The sequence below is a fragment of the Megachile rotundata genome, chromosome 11, assembly GCF_050947335.1.
Source record: "Megachile rotundata isolate GNS110a chromosome 11, iyMegRotu1, whole genome shotgun sequence".
NCBI classification, from domain to species: Eukaryota; Metazoa; Arthropoda; class Insecta; order Hymenoptera; family Megachilidae; genus Megachile; species Megachile rotundata.
The window spans coordinates 14924206-14941063 of record NC_134993.1 but is presented as its reverse complement, the minus strand read 5'-3'; the positions used below and the strand labels follow the sequence as shown (position 1 = coordinate 14941063).

Here is a 16858-nt window from a genome sequence, read left to right as displayed (position 1 = left end):
AGGGCATCACGATGGAATTAACCCTAAGATTAAAAGTCGCTAAATGCTCCTCGGCATCCGAGCAATTTCTGACCCATGTGCGCTCGTAAACACGAGGCTCGATAATTCGCGCCACACGTGCCAGCATCTTGAGAGCAAGAGAAGCAAGCTGGCAACAACCTGACGAGGCCCTAAATCGAGCAACCATCTATCGCAGAAATTCGAGACAAAGATAGCTTCGCGAATGCCTAAGCGCGTGCTCGTCGTGCATCGACAGCTTCCTAAAATTCAGTCAATCGAATCGGTGGAGAAAAAAAATGTCAGACAGATGGTGCTTCATGGATGCTGCACTGGACGCGTCAGTGCACAACTATTTATGGCTCTAATTGCACCTAGCACCAGTTTCAAGATCATTGGTTTGGTCTTTTTATTAATTTGAAGATTTTTTAAAGAAATGTAGTTAAACTAGTGAGTAGTTTAATCTTCACTGAATCTTTGTGTGTACAGAACAGTAGATGTCGAAGAAGTCTACTTATCATTTGAAGACAAAGATCTTGTAACAGCTGTTCCAGTCGCAACTGCAGGATGGAACTTCTTTGACCGGTAATGTAAAACCATAAGGATCGAAGAGGCTGGCACGCGAGCGTTCGCTAACGAAGCACCATCGGAAATGCCGGAAAAGAATTCGTCCGAAGTGGGCCAGCGGGCTCAGTTTCCAGAGCGGGAGAAGCAACAGATGGCACCGACCTTGCGGATGCTGCCGCGTTTTTCTTTGTGAGCGGCACGTGCCATGCTTCCGATCCGCGACCAGTCCGTGGACCATATTGAACGGTTAAAGCCGGATCACGTCTCGGCTTTCCTTCTTGCCTCGTGAAAAGAGATTTTCCTTTTCTCGGGGGAAGAAAGGGAAGGAAAGGAAAATAAAAAATATCTGCGCCATCTGCGTGCTTATCCTGCCAGTTGGAGGAAATCCTTACCTGCTCTCACGTTTTGCATTCGACTCGCGCATTCGCTCCACCTTCTGTCGACTATGAATTCGAAAGCAATTATCCCGCCGGGCCGGGTTTCTTCGCTGCGCTTTTTACGGTGACCTTATGGTGCGTAGATGGGCGAATGTAAATTGAAGTGGATGGGTTTTGGATAATTGTAACTCTTAGACTCTTCACGAAAATCAGATACATTGAGGTTATGATCAGTATTACTAATATGATTCTTATCAAAATTAGTGTGTTCTTGATTTGTATAATGTAACAGAGTCTAATAGTTTAGAAGTCATGAACGATTGAGGTCTTAATTTTTCCAATGTATGCTAAGCATTGATCGCAAGGAATTGTATTGCCGTGTTGGATCACGTTTCACAACACGTGATGTTTAACGTTAACGACCGCGTTGAATCTCCAGTTTCCCGGTTAACGTTATAGCAAACCTATCATTTCCATTGATAACGTTCATTCAGTAAAACCTGATAGGGAACACGAGCCGCCGAAGGTTTCGTGTAAATTCGAGCAAACGACCGCGATTGTAAAATTAGACGGGAATAGCGTGGAATCGATCGATCTTAATTCGAGGGACTCGTGCCGGACTACAATGGTCCGATAATGATCCGTCGGTGTCGTATTTGCCCGAGTTTTCGATTACTCCGATCGATATCTGCTTGTGGTTTTCTGCCGACTGAATCCGTAAACGAACACCTTTCTGGTTTGCTCGAATCTTCTTCGTTATACAAATCAAGGACATTTTCACTTTTATAGAACTTAATCCACTAAGAGAATTCGGGACGTGTTAATATTTGACCATTGAAATTAACCCATCATCTTTATCGTCCAAATCAACGCGTCATCATGCGCACGAAGCACCCACTTCTACCCTCGAGTCCCAAAGCAAACAGCTACCCTTATCTCTCTATATTGCAGACTTGCGTATCCAGGAAAGAGAGTCAGATAGCCGTGGTCTTATCAGTGCAGCTTTAACGTCGCAGGACATCTGTACTCTAGGTAAATGTTTTCCAATTCTAAATCCAGTCTATACGGTTTTTTAAATTCGTGCTATTATTCTAGGTCGCGTAAGAGCAAATCAGTCTGAAGGTAAGTGTCGAGGAGAGACAGGAGAGGGTGAGGTCGAAGGGGAAGAAGGGGCAGATGGTAGCGTCTTCTTCGCAGCCAAGTGGCAGCGGGCACGCGCCAACCGAGTCAGAACATCTGCCGTTACTTCCCAGGAGTACAAGAGAACCACCGACTCGCAACAGGCCATCTTCTAACAGGCAGTCAGCCGAGTTTCTTTCTCAACCACCTACCGCCTCTTTCTCTCATTTCCCTGATCACCAGTGTCTTTGCCAGATACTTCACGTTGTCACAGATGTTGGCGGCTGAAATAGCTGATGAGTTTCTTACGCCTGCGTACAAAGATTATCGCATTGGTTAGATTAAGTCATTGCATATCGACAGATGTCTCGAGAGTTTCTGTACTTGATCCTTCTCAAACGGTGCACCATTTCTGTCCTCTCCTCCTCCGCAGATGCAGCTCTTTTATCTCACCGGGCTCGTGCCACCAGTCCCACCTTCGACGCTCCTTTCAGACGATTTTCGATCTTCGCAGATGGCACGTGCTCCCCGTTTTCTTTTCCTCTTCGATGATCCTTTGTATCTGCAAGAAGGAAATCCGTCGCGATCTTAAGCTCGTCATGCACGACCTCTATTGTGAGCAGCACAATGATCCGAAGGGAACCTGGGACTCGAATCCGAAGGTTCGAAGTGGTTCGATCAAAAAGATGTATTTTTTCCTTGGGCTATATGTCCAGCTTGAATGCATCCTCTTACAGACATTGGTAGAAATATTAACAGTAGACAAAATGTTTATGTGTGAAGGTAAAATTGTTGAAGAAAATGTGTTTCTCTTCAGACTATGTGCACTATGTTTAGCTTAAATGCACACTCTTATGCTACAGACATTGGTAAAAATATTAACAGTAGACTAAATGTTTATGCACAGTATGAAGTTAAAAATGTTAATGAAAATGTCTTTCTTCTTTTAGGTTATGTGCACTATGTCCAGCTTGAATGCACCCTCTTAGGCTACAAAGATTGTTAAAAATATTAACAGTAGACAAAATGTTTATGTATGCAGTTAGAATTGTTGAAGAAAATGTATGTTTCTCTTCAGACTATGTGCATTATGTTTAGCTTGAATGCAACCTCTTATGCTACAAACAGTGGTAAAAATATTAAGAGGCAAAATGTTTATGTACAGTATGAAGTTAAAAATGTCTTTCTTCTTTTAGGTTATGTGTACCATGTTCAGCTTGAATGCACCCTCTCAGGCTACAGACATTGATAAAAATATTAACAGTAGATTAAATTTTTATGCATAGAAGTTAAAAATATTGATGATGTTTAAATGAAGTCAAAAATGAATATTGGTGAGAGACAAAATCATTATAAATTAATGGAAGCAATGATAGGAAACATTGGGGTAATAGCATAGACTGTTGCAATAAATCCTGTGCAATTTTTTAGGTCTCTGTCGAGAACCCGTACGAGAAAGAGACAGCTGGATAAAAGAGGGTCTTCCTGGTCGCGGCTCGAACGTGCCAGATGTAAAGTGAAGGTAACCAAGTAGGAACTCGGATTTCCGATCGAGGTTCCTCCTTTAGTGTGGCCTCCCTTTCCTACCTTGATTGCCACGTAAGATTTTATTACCCTTATGAAATTGAGCTACCGCAAATCGGCTGCCACAAATCTCCTATAATCTTGTGTTGGATTTTTCAGATTGGCAAATCATGGTTGTGAACTGTTTACAAAACACTGTTCTTCAAATGAATGCTAAAGTAAGCATTAGAGAATAGTAAAAAATGTAGAGAATAGAAAGATATCTCCACTAATCTATAATTCCACTAATTTATACAAAATAATTAACAGAGAATTTCTTGCAGGACCAAAGCCTAGCATCAATGCAGAGCCAAGTGCATCATAGGCTCCCTTAGACTTCCTTTTAAATGAAAAAAAATGCTGAAGCAAGAGCCATCTAGTAGACTTGAACATCTTCCTAAATCTGGAGATTCCAAACTCAAATCCAAACTTCATGAATAAACGTATGTTCTCCAGTCTAACTTTTTCCAGAGTTCACACATGCTTGACACGTGCTAGTTTTCAGAATTCACCCAGAATAATAAGATCATAGCATGAAGCAATCCCTGGACCGATTTAGCGATCTAATCGGTTTAAAACACGAGGAAGCATGGCAGGATTTTCTTCACCGAATCAATTCATTTTTTCCGAACATGTTCACCAGCCTACCGTTTTTTCCGCAGAGGAAGCCGATAGCCTAGGATTACTTCCGTACCGAGGATGAACAGCTGCCCGAAACTTCGACGAGGGTTTCCTTTGCGGAGGAAATGGTGGAAAAAAATGAAGGCTGGGGAATATACGGAACGCGTGTGAAATTGTAAATCGCCATATCGTCATTAATGCTGAAATTGAAAGATAATTGAAGAGAAAACGTGCTGCAGTAAACGAAGAATTAATGATACCCGTTTGCAACTTTGCAACACATTTCTCATTTGCCAAAAACATTGACCGAAGACTATCTTTGAAGTAATCTCTCTTTTCTTTTATTTCATTTGGACATTGAGGTACATTAAACTTAAAGTACAAACTTGGAAAGTAATTCTAAAAGCTGTGAGAATATTAAATCAGTGAAGAATATTAAATCAATGAAGAATGTTAAATCAATGAAGAATGTTAAATCAATGAAGAATGTTAAAACAATCAAAAGTTTCTCAAAGATGGTTGAACAATAAAATATACGTGTTGAACACGAATGAAAGTGGAGGATCATGTTCGAGTTCGATGATCGCCCCTGTTGGAATAAACGTCCACCGATAAAAATTCATCCATCGGCTCACGTAGAGCCTTTTAATTAATCCGCTTTCTCAAGCGGGCCTGTGTTACTGTTTCATTCAAAATATTGCCGGCGAACAGCAAGAAAGTAAGTGCACGATGATGAGCACCGACAGTGGTCCTTGGCACGTGGCACCTGCCTGCACCGTTATTGGCCTCGTTAACGCGCCATCCTCTCGTCTAATGAATCGAGAACATTTTCCAAAAGCGGCGAAGAACCTTCGAGGTATCTTGAATGCACGCTTTTTATCTTCTGATTACTGTGTTCACCCTCCAAGATAATTGGTATTACCTACACCACGGATTTGGTAATATGTACAGCTGAACGATTATTGTAATTACAAGAACACAATTACAAATCATTCTATTAACATTCGGTTATCTTTTTAGAATACCGGTCACTGGGGATGAAAAGCTACTTCAGTGCTGATGCAGTTTACTTGGAATTAAATTTAGAAGACAAGGATGCAGGACATGCAAGGATACTTTGAATTGAGAAGTACATTGTAAACACACGTATTTGCATAAGATGACTTAAAGACAGTCAAAGAACACCTGTCATTTCAGATCACCTGCCATATAAGACTCTTGTATATTTTGATCATAAACATCCAATGACCGTCACTTTAAAAGGATTCGAAACTGTCCAACGGGTTAAGACGGTAATGGTTTATAACGCAAACTTGCCACTTACAATTTGGTAAAGCGTTCTTCATTGCAGATCGACGTTTAGCGAGCGAACATCAGTTCCTGCCACGGACATTTTACGCGTCCATTAGTCTGTCAATGACACTGCAAGTACAAATTTTACAGAACACTAATTACAAGAGTTAATGTCAGAATAAACCGTATCTACGATCTTCCCTCGGAAGGTTACATAACGAAAGATATGGAAGGCGAAGGGATTTGGCAAAGATTTGGAAAAAGATTCCCGGAGGAGGGCGTAAAGACGACAGATTGCTGGCTTCGATCGAAGCCGGAGGGTTTGCCAGCCGGTTGACTTGTTTCTTTCACTGGCTTTTGCTCCCGCTACACGACTGACTCCCGAAGTTTTCACCCTCGCAAGACCTTCTGGAAAGCCTTCTCCCTTTCTTCGTTTTTTGCCGCCGTCCAGCTTTGTTTCTGATGATCTTGATAGCGCTCAAGGTCAAAGAAATACCGTTAGTATCCTGAGAACTTCGGTTAATCCAGAAGCTTTCGCGTTCCAAAAGATCTTGAAATCGATGAACAGAAAGGGTGAATTGGCTAGGATCACACATATGGAGATTTCGTGGATCTGCACGGTTCGCAGATAAGATGCTACGAGAAGTCGGGGAGGTAGAGGGCGAGGAACAGCTGCAAGACACCCCAAGTACGAAGAATCTTTTGAATCACGGCTGCTGTACGGCTCTTGTCTTCCCCCGATCTTCTTCTTCGTCGTCATCGTTGCAACGGTCGTTGCCAACAGCCGATGGAACGAACGTTTCGAATCGATTTGCGTTCAGGATAAACTTTGGGTTCACCCCTGGGTTCTCTAACATCGTTTCTTGCTATAATGGATTTCTCTGACTTCTTTTATTGTCGCTTTTTGTACTCTGTACGGTTATTTTGGAAACTGCTACCACCTGCAATTCTCAGTTCTCAGTAAGAAGTACAATTTCAGTCTGGTTAAATATTTACAACTGATATCTACATTTTTAGCTGACACTGTCTCTGAAGATTGTCACAAAGAAAAATTATTAAAAGATAGAAGTTAATTGTTGAAGCAGAATGTAAGTTTATTTTGTAAAACAATCTGAATTTCACTAACATTTCTATGTTTCTGGTTAAATATTTAGAACTGATATCTACATTTTTATCTGACATTGTCTCTGAAGATTGTCACAAAGAAAAAATGATTAAAAGATAGAAGTTGTTTGTTGAAGCAGAATGTAGGTTTTTATTTTGTAAAACAATTTCAATTGCACTAACATTTCTATGTTTCAGTCTGGTTAAATATTTACAACTGATATCTACATTTTTAGTTGACATTGTCTCTGAAGATTGTCACAAAGAAAAAATGATTAAAAGATAGAAGTTGTTTGTTGAAGCAGAATGTAAGTTTATTTTGTAAAACAATTCCAATTTCACTAATATTCGTTATAATCGGAATTCTTTTCTGTAGAAGTCCGGATTGTCCTGGAGTCACACCGTTGAAGTCATCGACACCTGCTCATACCTGGATACTTCTAGTTCCCTTGACCCAGTCCTCTTTCTGTTGGAACGACCGTTGCGATTTCAGCGGATCGTTTGCGTAAGACGGTCCGTAGGGGAGTATGATTCAAAAGATCCGCTTAGGGGTGTTTATAAGCATGTGTACGCGTGAAAGATGGATTCTGACGATTAACAGCGAACGTTAATACATTTTGAATCGAACATGGAAGAACGTTAGAAACTTTCATCCTAAATCGTTAGGTATACTAGTATATAATTATCCAAGTCACGAAAGACTCATATTAATATCAATTTAATTTTTCAGCCATAAAGGAAGCAAGCCTACACAAAGTAACGATAATTCTTTTTTCACCCCTCGTTCTTCAAAGGAACGACGGAAAGAGAAAAAAGAGGGCTAAGAAACTTTGAGAATCTCGTGCCAGAGGGTTGAACAACCCTACGGTCTTTATTAAGCACCGGACTTATTCTCGGTGCCAGACGTGCAGTAAAAAGGGGAGAAGGAAAATCCTGGCAACCCTTTCTCTAGGAAGACGTTCTCCCGTAGTTTACGACCTTTCCACTTTCGTTTTCCTGCCTTCGCTGCACGGAAACGCTTCCAAGGAATACGAGGATCGATACCTTCGAATCGCGTAATAAATGGATTGAAATCGAGGGTGAGGCAGTTTACAGCCAACGCCTTTCTACGCGATTACCAGACTTTCTGTTAACCAACAATTTTAAATCATAGGTTTTATTGAAATAGTTCACTGGAGAGTTGAAGCACATCTGCTCTTCCGGTTGGAAAGGACGTTTGCAAAGTTTGCAGAATCTGTTTGCGGAATCCATCGCTTTGAACGTACGCAACATTTTCCACGGGCATCAGTTTTCATACCTGCGAGAAAGGTTTTCTTCTGGCTACAATCTCTCCCATTTATTTTATCGCAGATTTCGTGGTTTTCAAAAACTTGTACTTTGTTTTAGCGTACGTGACTAAAGCGATGACCCCTCTCCATAGATAATTTCCCGGGAATAAAGGGACGCTAGAAGTCCACATACTCGCAAAGTCGTTGGAAGCATCCTTCAAAGATGGCACATGCAGAGGAACAGAGGGTCCTCTCCGGGAGCATCTGTTGCATCGTGCATCAACACCACCACCAGAAGACACCATCACTACCACCGGCCCCACCGACCACCAGGTGCTACCCACCTTCCGTGTCTCCCCATCGTCTTCGAAAAAACCTTCTTCGTACCCCTCCCTCTCGGTTCTGCTCCCTGCATGCTTTTATTCCCCGAGATTTCCACCATCTGCGTCTCCGTGCCACCCCTCGTCACCTCTCTGTCCAAAACTCCCGATCGAGAATAGCTTTGTCTTCGTTGAACATCCTTCTGGCAACCACCTTCTGCCACGAGGCTAATTGTCAGCCATCGTGGCTGGAGTTAAGGTGATTTCTTGCTTCCAAGACAGGGTGATATGTGTTGATGCAGCAACTGTTGATGGATGCTGTGGTAAACGAGAGGCGGGGAGATGCGCGTTGACTTCACACTGGTGGAGGTGTGGATGATTGACGCAGCCTGTTATTCTGGACCTAGGCTAGATTATTACTAGGAAGGTTATTATTTGGGTGAATGAACAGGTGATTGTTGAAAGCTACTTAAAGGCATAGTTCATAACTTATGTATGCTAGCATACTAGGTCCTATGCCTCCTTCAGCTTTTATCAGAGACTTTTGTCTTCATTTTAAAACTTTCTCTTTTGAAAATTATTCTAGTGTGCTAGCATACTGGGTCCACATACGTCTTCAGCTTTTATCAGAGACTTTAGTCTTCATTTTAAAACTTTCTCTTTTGAAAATTATTCTAGTGTGCTAGCATACTGGGTCCATCCACGTCTTCAGCTTTTATCAGAGACTTTAGTCTTCATTTTAAAACTTTCTCTTCTGAAAATTTGTCTAGTGTGCTAGCATACTGGGTCCACCTACGTCTTCAGCTTTTATCAGAGACTTTAGTCTTCATTTTAGGACTTCCTCTTTTGAAAATTTGTCTAGTGTGCTAGCATACTAGGTCCACCTACGTCTTCAGCTTTTATCAGAGACTTTAGTCTTCATTTTAGGACTTCCTCTTCTGAAAATTTGTTTAGTGTGTTAGCATACTGGGTCCATCCACGTCTTCAGCTTTTATCAGAGACTTTGGTCTTCATTTTAAAACTTTCTCTTCTGAAAATTTTCTGTTTAAAATTAAACAAATCAGCAGGGACCTTCTATGCACAAAGACCGGTTCGAATTTTCAAAGTTTTCTTGAAGGAGGGTTGTTAATGGGAGCCGTTGTGTCGCGAAAAGAGAAGGTGATGCAGCAGGGAGGAAGAGGGAGTGGCATCTCGCATTCTTCGTAGGGCCGAAGTACAGGTACGTGCCCCATTGTGATTACGGTCCCCTCGCGGGCCCCGAAGCATGCAGATTCCCCTTCTTTCTACAGAGAAACACCGCGCCGACTTTGCACATCGACAACACCTGATGAACGCATTCATCCACGGACACGCGATGTTTTGAGAACTCCATCCAGAAATATCGATCCTACCTTCCTGTCCGTTGACTCTGTCCACTGACCTGGACTGTTGGTATTGTCCCTGGTAGAAAGTTTCTTGAAAAATGCTATATACTTGTTTTTAATGCTATGCTCGGTATTCATTCTTCTTTATGTTTGGACAGGAAATGAGCGAGAATTTTGAAACGACAGGAGCGTAGAAACATTATGGCAACGAGGAGAAACATTATGAGGAACTCATGGAAAACAGTTTGTTGATGAAACATTATGGCACAGGAAGAAACATAACCTCATTTAGGGAAAACAATTTGTTTATGAAATATTATGGCGCATACAGCAAGAAATATTAAGATCATCTCATTTAGGGAAAACAATTTGTCTATGAAACATTATGGCACACACAGCAGGAAATATTAAGATCACTTCATTCATGGAAAACAATTTGTCTATGAAACATTATGGCACACACAGCAGGAAATATTAAGATCACTTCATTCATGGAAAACAATTTGTGTATGAAACATTATGGCACACACAGCAGGAAATATTAAGATCACTTCATTCATGGAAAACAATTTGTCTATGAAATATTATGGCGCACACAGCAAGAAATATTAAGATCACCTCATTCATGCAAAACAATTTGTGTATGAAACATTATGGCGCACACAGCAAGAAACATTAAGATTACTTCATTCATGGAAAACAATGTGTAGATGAAGCATTATGAAGTTCACAACAAGAGAGAAACATTAAGATCACCTCATTCAAATTGGAGAACAATTTGTCGATGCATAGAATAGTTGATGCACAGAATAGTTTAGCATGTTATTCGTTTCTATTAACACAAAGTCATGTTGACAATTAATGACAAGTTTAGATACGTGATTTTGCACTTACACAATTAGTTAATCCGCACAGGAATTACATATCGCGTAATTATACAGAATCATTGGAAACGCTTCATCGGGTCCAGCTTATTAGCTCGATAATATAATCATTGCAGTTTGTAGACGTATAATTACCTTGATCTCGCTGGAATTACCAGTCGTTATACCTGTCAGCTGCGAGAACAGGTTGCCGCTTTAAGAAACTTGCGTATCGCATGTAAACGATGGCATTCTATTCTTGCAATTATTTAAAAGAAACGAAGCAAAATAGGAAAGAGATTCTCGTAAAAGAATTGCTCTAAAACTTGCTGAGGTATCTGTGCATGAAATGATAATCGAACAATCAGTCCATTTTGTGCGAGATATCGTCTGACACAAAAACGGTTGCATCACCTGCGCAAACTGAACGACATACGCAAACTGTTGTTACGAAAGTTGTCGCCCGAGTTTCCTTCTGTACCTCTCTCTGAATCTTGGTGATAATACACAGCGAAAGTATAAACAACTTTCCAATGGTACAAGAACAGCAGCTGTGAAAGCAGAAACTTTTTAACTCTCGCTAACATAGCAGGGGAGCTTTAATTCCATGGAGAATAGGGGTGAGTAAGCCCGATAGTTTCAAGGTTTAATCGTAGAGCGAACAATTTTACACATTTGACCCCCAAAATTGCAGGCAAGCGAGTGTACAAAGATTTGAAAGGCATCGCCAAGTGCAGGGGTGTTTTTTCGAGGGTGGATGAAAAGATAAAGGAGTACTCGAGCTAACAACCGGGAAGGTGGAAGAGGAAACGGTGAAGGTAGGTCGCGGGTGCAACGGGTGCATCTGAAGCCGGTTCCTCGAGGTTCGGCTGCTCCCACGCCCAAACGCTTTGCGATAATGTAATTCCTTTCAACCCTAGACCTTGAAAACCGTGGGATGTTTCTACTCAAGTTTCCAGGTTTTTTATCCCAGATTGCATACACCTAATCCTCGAGTCGGTTGGTAACGCGAATTACCATGGTGAACGGGTCTATCAAAAGAATTCGTTTCGCAACGGAGCAAGACGAGTCGCGGTTGTTTAATTGGCTGTTGGTTGAACGAAATTTGGAAAACAAGCGAAAGTGTAACGATCGCTATCGCGAAAGCGGCTCTAATTAGAAACAGTGCTACTAGGTTATCGTAATTAGATTGCGAATTGACCACGGACGTTGACTCGCGTTCATCTGCTCGTTTCCTCCATTGGGAAATATTTTGATAACGAAATACGAATCGATCGATCACTTTTGCAATTAACGCTTTTGACCAGTCACATGTTTTCTTTTTTTAGATTGCATCTTTTATGGACGAGGAATCAGTAGACTAGTAAATTCAGGTAACTTCTATTATTCACGGAACGAACGGACGAATTGGAGCATGAAGGGAGAGAAGTGAAGCATGCGACGATGTACGAGTAGATGTAGCGTGGCGGGAAAGCGGTTTTGCTTCGTAATTGATTAATTTCGAGGCAGTCCTCAGAAGTTTCGACGAAACGACCTGCTTACTGAAGAACCGAAAGAAGTTCCTTATGCACAATGCAAGAGACTTTTAAAGAAAAGTAACCTTTAAAGAAAAATAACCTGCTCTTCATTTTGAGAACTCAAATTCGAATAATTTGTTAACATATAAAATGTCTGTAGGCTTCGATACTTTGCATCCACCAGGCTTCGAAAGGGAGACAGATGAGTAGCTGGACCACTCGCAGGTAGCCGGTGTACGTGCAGCAGGTGAGCAGTAGGTCAACTCGGCTCACGTGCACATTTATATGCGTGCCTGATGCTCGATGCAAGAAAGTTCTTTGTTTCGTCAGGGATACACCGTTTGATCGAACCTCTTCCCCTTAAATTAGCAAACAGAAGAAACTCGCGAAACATGGCTTCAGATTCGTTCACGTGGAACGAAACTCGAGGATGAAAGGCAAGTGTTTTTGCGCCAACAGATTTCTTTTCCGATCGCTGTATCTTACCGTCACATGGAACTAATTGAGCTTTCTTATAGAAATTCAGTTACCTAAGAACTTATCTGATTACCAAACTAGGTACTTTAATCATTTCACAGATTCAAACAAATCAGCTACAACGTTACATGAATTAAATGAAATAGCTGGAAACCAGGTCCTCAAAAGCTTCATCAAATGCTGAAGGAATTGAGTTACTTAAGAACTTATCTGATCACCAAACTAGCTAGGTACTTTAATCATATCATTTCACAGATTCAACTTCAAACAAATCAACTACAATGTTACATGAATCAAATGGAACAACTGGAAATCAGGTCCTCAAAAGTTTCATCAAATACTGAAGGAATTGAGTTACTTAAGAACTTATCTGATCACCAAACTAGCTAGGTACTTTAATCATATCATTTCACAGATTCAACTTCAAACAAATCAACTACAATGTTACATGAATCAAATGAAACAACTGGAAATCAGGTCCTCAAAAGTTTAATCAAATGCTGAAGGAATTGAGTTACTTAAGAACTTATCTGTTTACCAAACTAGCTAGGTGCTTTAATCATATCATTTTACAGATTCGTTGAGGATATGACTTCAAACAAATCAGCTATAATGTTACATGAATCAAATGGAACAACTGGAAATCAGGTCCTCAAAAGTTTCATCAAGTGCTAAAGAAATTGAGTTACTTAAGAACTTATCTGATCACCAAACTAGCTAGGTACTTTAATCATATCATTTCACAGGTTCTTTGAGGATATGACTTCAAACAAATCAGCCACATTACATGAATCAAATGAAACAACTGGAAGGTCCTCAAAAGTTTAATCAAATGCTGAAGAAGAAGTTCACTGTTAAGACTTAAACTGATCAAAGTCACTTGGAACCTCAAGAAATTAACAGAGTACTAACAGTTAATACTAGATGCTAGTTAATGTCACACTTGCAGTCACTTAAAAAGTTTGATCGTATGACACTCGCAAAGATACGAGATCCCATTGGAAGTACAGGGTACACAGACACAGCATTAAACGATCACCAACACAAAGTTAGGAGTCAGGTAGTAAGGTGGGTAGGTGGTGGTAGGTAGGTGCATACGCGTAGCGTGGGAAGGTCCGGCAGCTGAGAGCAGAAAGGGCCCCAAAAAGCGGCTGCAGCTTCTTCTTCTTCTTGCCTGTTACTGCTGCGGCTGCCCTGCGCCTCGGCCCTTCCTTGCCCGTGGGACCTGCCTACTTCTTCTGGATATACGACCTCTCTATCCACCATTCAGATGGTCGACTTTTCCTCCTACCCGTCGATACCGACGCCAAATTTCATTGTTCATTCACAGCTGCGATCACTGGTGCACGTGAGGTGTCACCTTGTGATGGATCCTTTCAGACTTCTCTTATTCTTGAGACAATGTGTCACTTTGATACGTTCGCTCGGTATTGCAAACTCATAATTTTATTTGAAGCTTGAACATTAATTTTAAGTCAAGAACTTGTCAAGTATTTTAAGGCTCTGATAGAAGCTTCTTTAACCTCTTAACCTACAACTTTCTAGGCAGTCATGCACAGTTATTGCTACAATGTTAAGGTAACTAAAGAAGGTTAAGCATGTTTTGTCTTAAGCAGTTCTTGATTGTACAGATTTTTATTAAGATTGAACCTAAAATTTAATTGCAGTGAGAATACGAGTCTTCACGGTGTTCGTCAGGAGTGTGATATTGTACATCAAGGGGTTAACTTTAATAATATCAATTTTGGTATTAATTAATAGTTAACGTTTACCAAAAGTTAACGATGGAACATCAGGAATTCAAAAAGTAAAAAATGTCATAATTCAGACAATAATTCCATAAGCCGTCCAGAAATAAATTTCTCATTTGGAATTCAGATGTTTTTTGCAGCACATTGAATCCCTGTTCTTGAACGCCACCGAAGAAACATGGGAAGGTAGTATCCACGGTGATTCCCAATCGCGGATGCGAGACGTCGCGACGACAACGACGACAAGGACAACGAGAACTACGACGACATCCTGTCCCTTGAATTGAAAGGACGGGCATTCGGTGAAGGTCTCATTATTAATTGTTCGAGTTCCTGCTCAAACACTGAGATTAAATCCGGGAGGAACTAATCCGGCACGTAGTCTTTATTCTTGCCTGTCCCACGTAGAGGGATTCCATACACTCTCACCGCCGTTTTCTTACAGCGATATCGGGCTATGTGAATTGTAAATACACGCACGAGAGGAGACAAACAGGGACCACGCACGACGCCATCGTGAATGAAATTTCAACCCTAGAATCACCTCTACCTGGAATACATCCTCTTCATACCTGAATATTAATTAGCGGCCAGGAATAAATTTTCTAATCTCTAATTAACAGAGTTTATGTTCAGAGTAAGTGCATTACTCTTTCAAGTACCTTGAGGTATTGTTATTTATTTTTTTTAAGAAGAATCAGCAATTAGCTTCCGTTATTTCAGCAGATTAAGAAAGAGATTCAACCCGTGCCAGTTTATTTCTGAAACGGATTCGCAGAACAAGTGTCAAAAAACAGTGATTGGGGCGAGTGAATGAAAGCTTAAAAAAAGATGGAAGTAAAAAGAGCATGCAGGCATTCATAACATCCGGCAGAAGCAAAAGACTGGCAAAAATGTCCCCTCCAACGTTACGGAAAAGAAGTACGAACAAGTACGAAAGCGAGCAAAATCCAGTTTTAAAACACAGTCGTTGTTTACACCGTGATCGCGGATCCTTTCGAATGCGGGACAGGAAGCGGCAGCTTCCCTCGGTCTTAAGACCGCTACGTACCCACAGGAACGACCTTCCCCTCCCACTATTCTTCGTATATGGGTGGAGAGCCGAAAAAAGGCGCGCAATAAACACAATAAAAAGTGCTTCCTTCCGTTCCGTCTGTGGATCTTGCATCTGGCTCTCGAAGCCGCCGATTGACCGGCCACTCTCATCTCCGATACCCCCGTTTCTCTTCATCTTCTTCCGTCTCTTTTGCCTCTTTTCTATCCTCGAGGAACTACCTTCTGGCACGCAAAACGCCGGCTGTTTTCGGGACGATATTGTTCTTTGGGATTATCTTATAGATAAATCCACTGTGCTCCAAATTTAGATGTGGTCAAATGTTTAATTGCTGGACATTAGCTGTTGCTATTAAATTATGAAAGAGTGATCTATACATTTAGGATTTTGGAGGTCTGAGAATTTGTGGGTAGTCCTTGTTGCACTCTGCTCTTCTGATGAGATGTGGACAAATGATTATTTGTTAGGACATTAGCTCTTGCTATTAAATTATGAAAGAGTGATCTATACATTTAGGATTTTGGAGGTCTGAGAATTTGTGGGTAGTCCTTGTTGCACTCTGCTCTTCTGATGAGATGTGGACAAATGATTATTTGTTAGGACATTAGCTCTTGCTATTAAATTATGAAAGAGTGATCTATACATTTAGGATTTTGGAGGTCTGAGAATTTGTGGGTAGTCCTTGTTGGACTCTGCTCCTTTAATGAGATGTAGACAAATGATTAATTGCTGCACATAAGCTCTTTTATTATTAAATTATGAAACAGTGATCAGTTAGAATTATATAGACCTGAGAATTATTGGATTTTGAAGTAGTGGTAAGAAGATGCAATCTGCAACAAGTTTGGTAGGTAGAACCCAACAGATCAGATTCATCAGATGGTTGGCTGATTCCACGCCCACGAAGATAGGGAATTTTGATAGGAACGTTGATTCCAGCCTCAGGAGGGGCTGGACCGTGCGAAACTTACGATTCCATTTGGCTATCGGCTGGGAAAGAAGTTATAGCTTATAGCTTCAAATGTCGTGTGATTTTTAATTGACCATGGTAAAACAGGTTCGAATTCATAAGTTCACGGAGCAGAAAGAAAAGATTGTGAGAGGAACAGCGTGTGGGAATATTCACGGAAGGAGGGATGTAGAGGGCGGAAGTGGCCCGTACAGGGAGGCTGCAATCACTTTGGCTTCCGCTACATTGAGGGCCACCGATACAACACAACCACCTTGTGTTTTTCATCCTTCTTCCCTCACACGTGTTGCTTAGCAGTGTGTATCCCACTTCTGCGAACAGAGGCCTAAAATAAGTGGTCCTCCACCTTTTCGTTTCCTTCCTTGTTTTCGTCCCGCGGCCATCCCTTCGCCTCCACTTTCTATGTCTCTTCCGCCTTGTTCTATAATCTAATTTATCAACAAATCAGCATGAAATTTCATTAAATCGATGATGGATTAACTTGCGGACAGTTAATTAAAATTCGAGGATGGTCAGCGAGGGTGGAGGATCAGTCAACAGCTGACAAGATAATTCTCGACGTCAGTTGGACAATTTCGTTAAATGGATGAACTGCTTCTAATGAAACGGGAAGATAGATTGCTTCCACATTTA

The 16858-nt window shown here is 41.1% G+C and overlaps 2 long non-coding RNA genes across 2 annotated transcripts; both read left to right on the top strand.

Moving 5' to 3' along the window:
• The first annotated feature begins 17 nt into the window (after positions 1-17).
• LOC143265386 (uncharacterized) lies at positions 18-2385 on the top strand. Its single transcript, XR_013039878.1, has 3 exons — positions 18-395; positions 487-582; positions 1893-2385. It is a non-coding gene; the product is annotated as an uncharacterized LOC143265386 (long non-coding RNA).
• A 6440-nt stretch (positions 2386-8825) lies between these two features.
• On the top strand, positions 8826-12927 carry LOC143265390 (uncharacterized). Its single transcript, XR_013039884.1, has 3 exons — positions 8826-11076; positions 11151-11274; positions 11785-12927. It is a non-coding gene; the product is annotated as an uncharacterized LOC143265390 (long non-coding RNA).
• The last annotated feature ends 3931 nt before the right edge of the window (positions 12928-16858 follow it).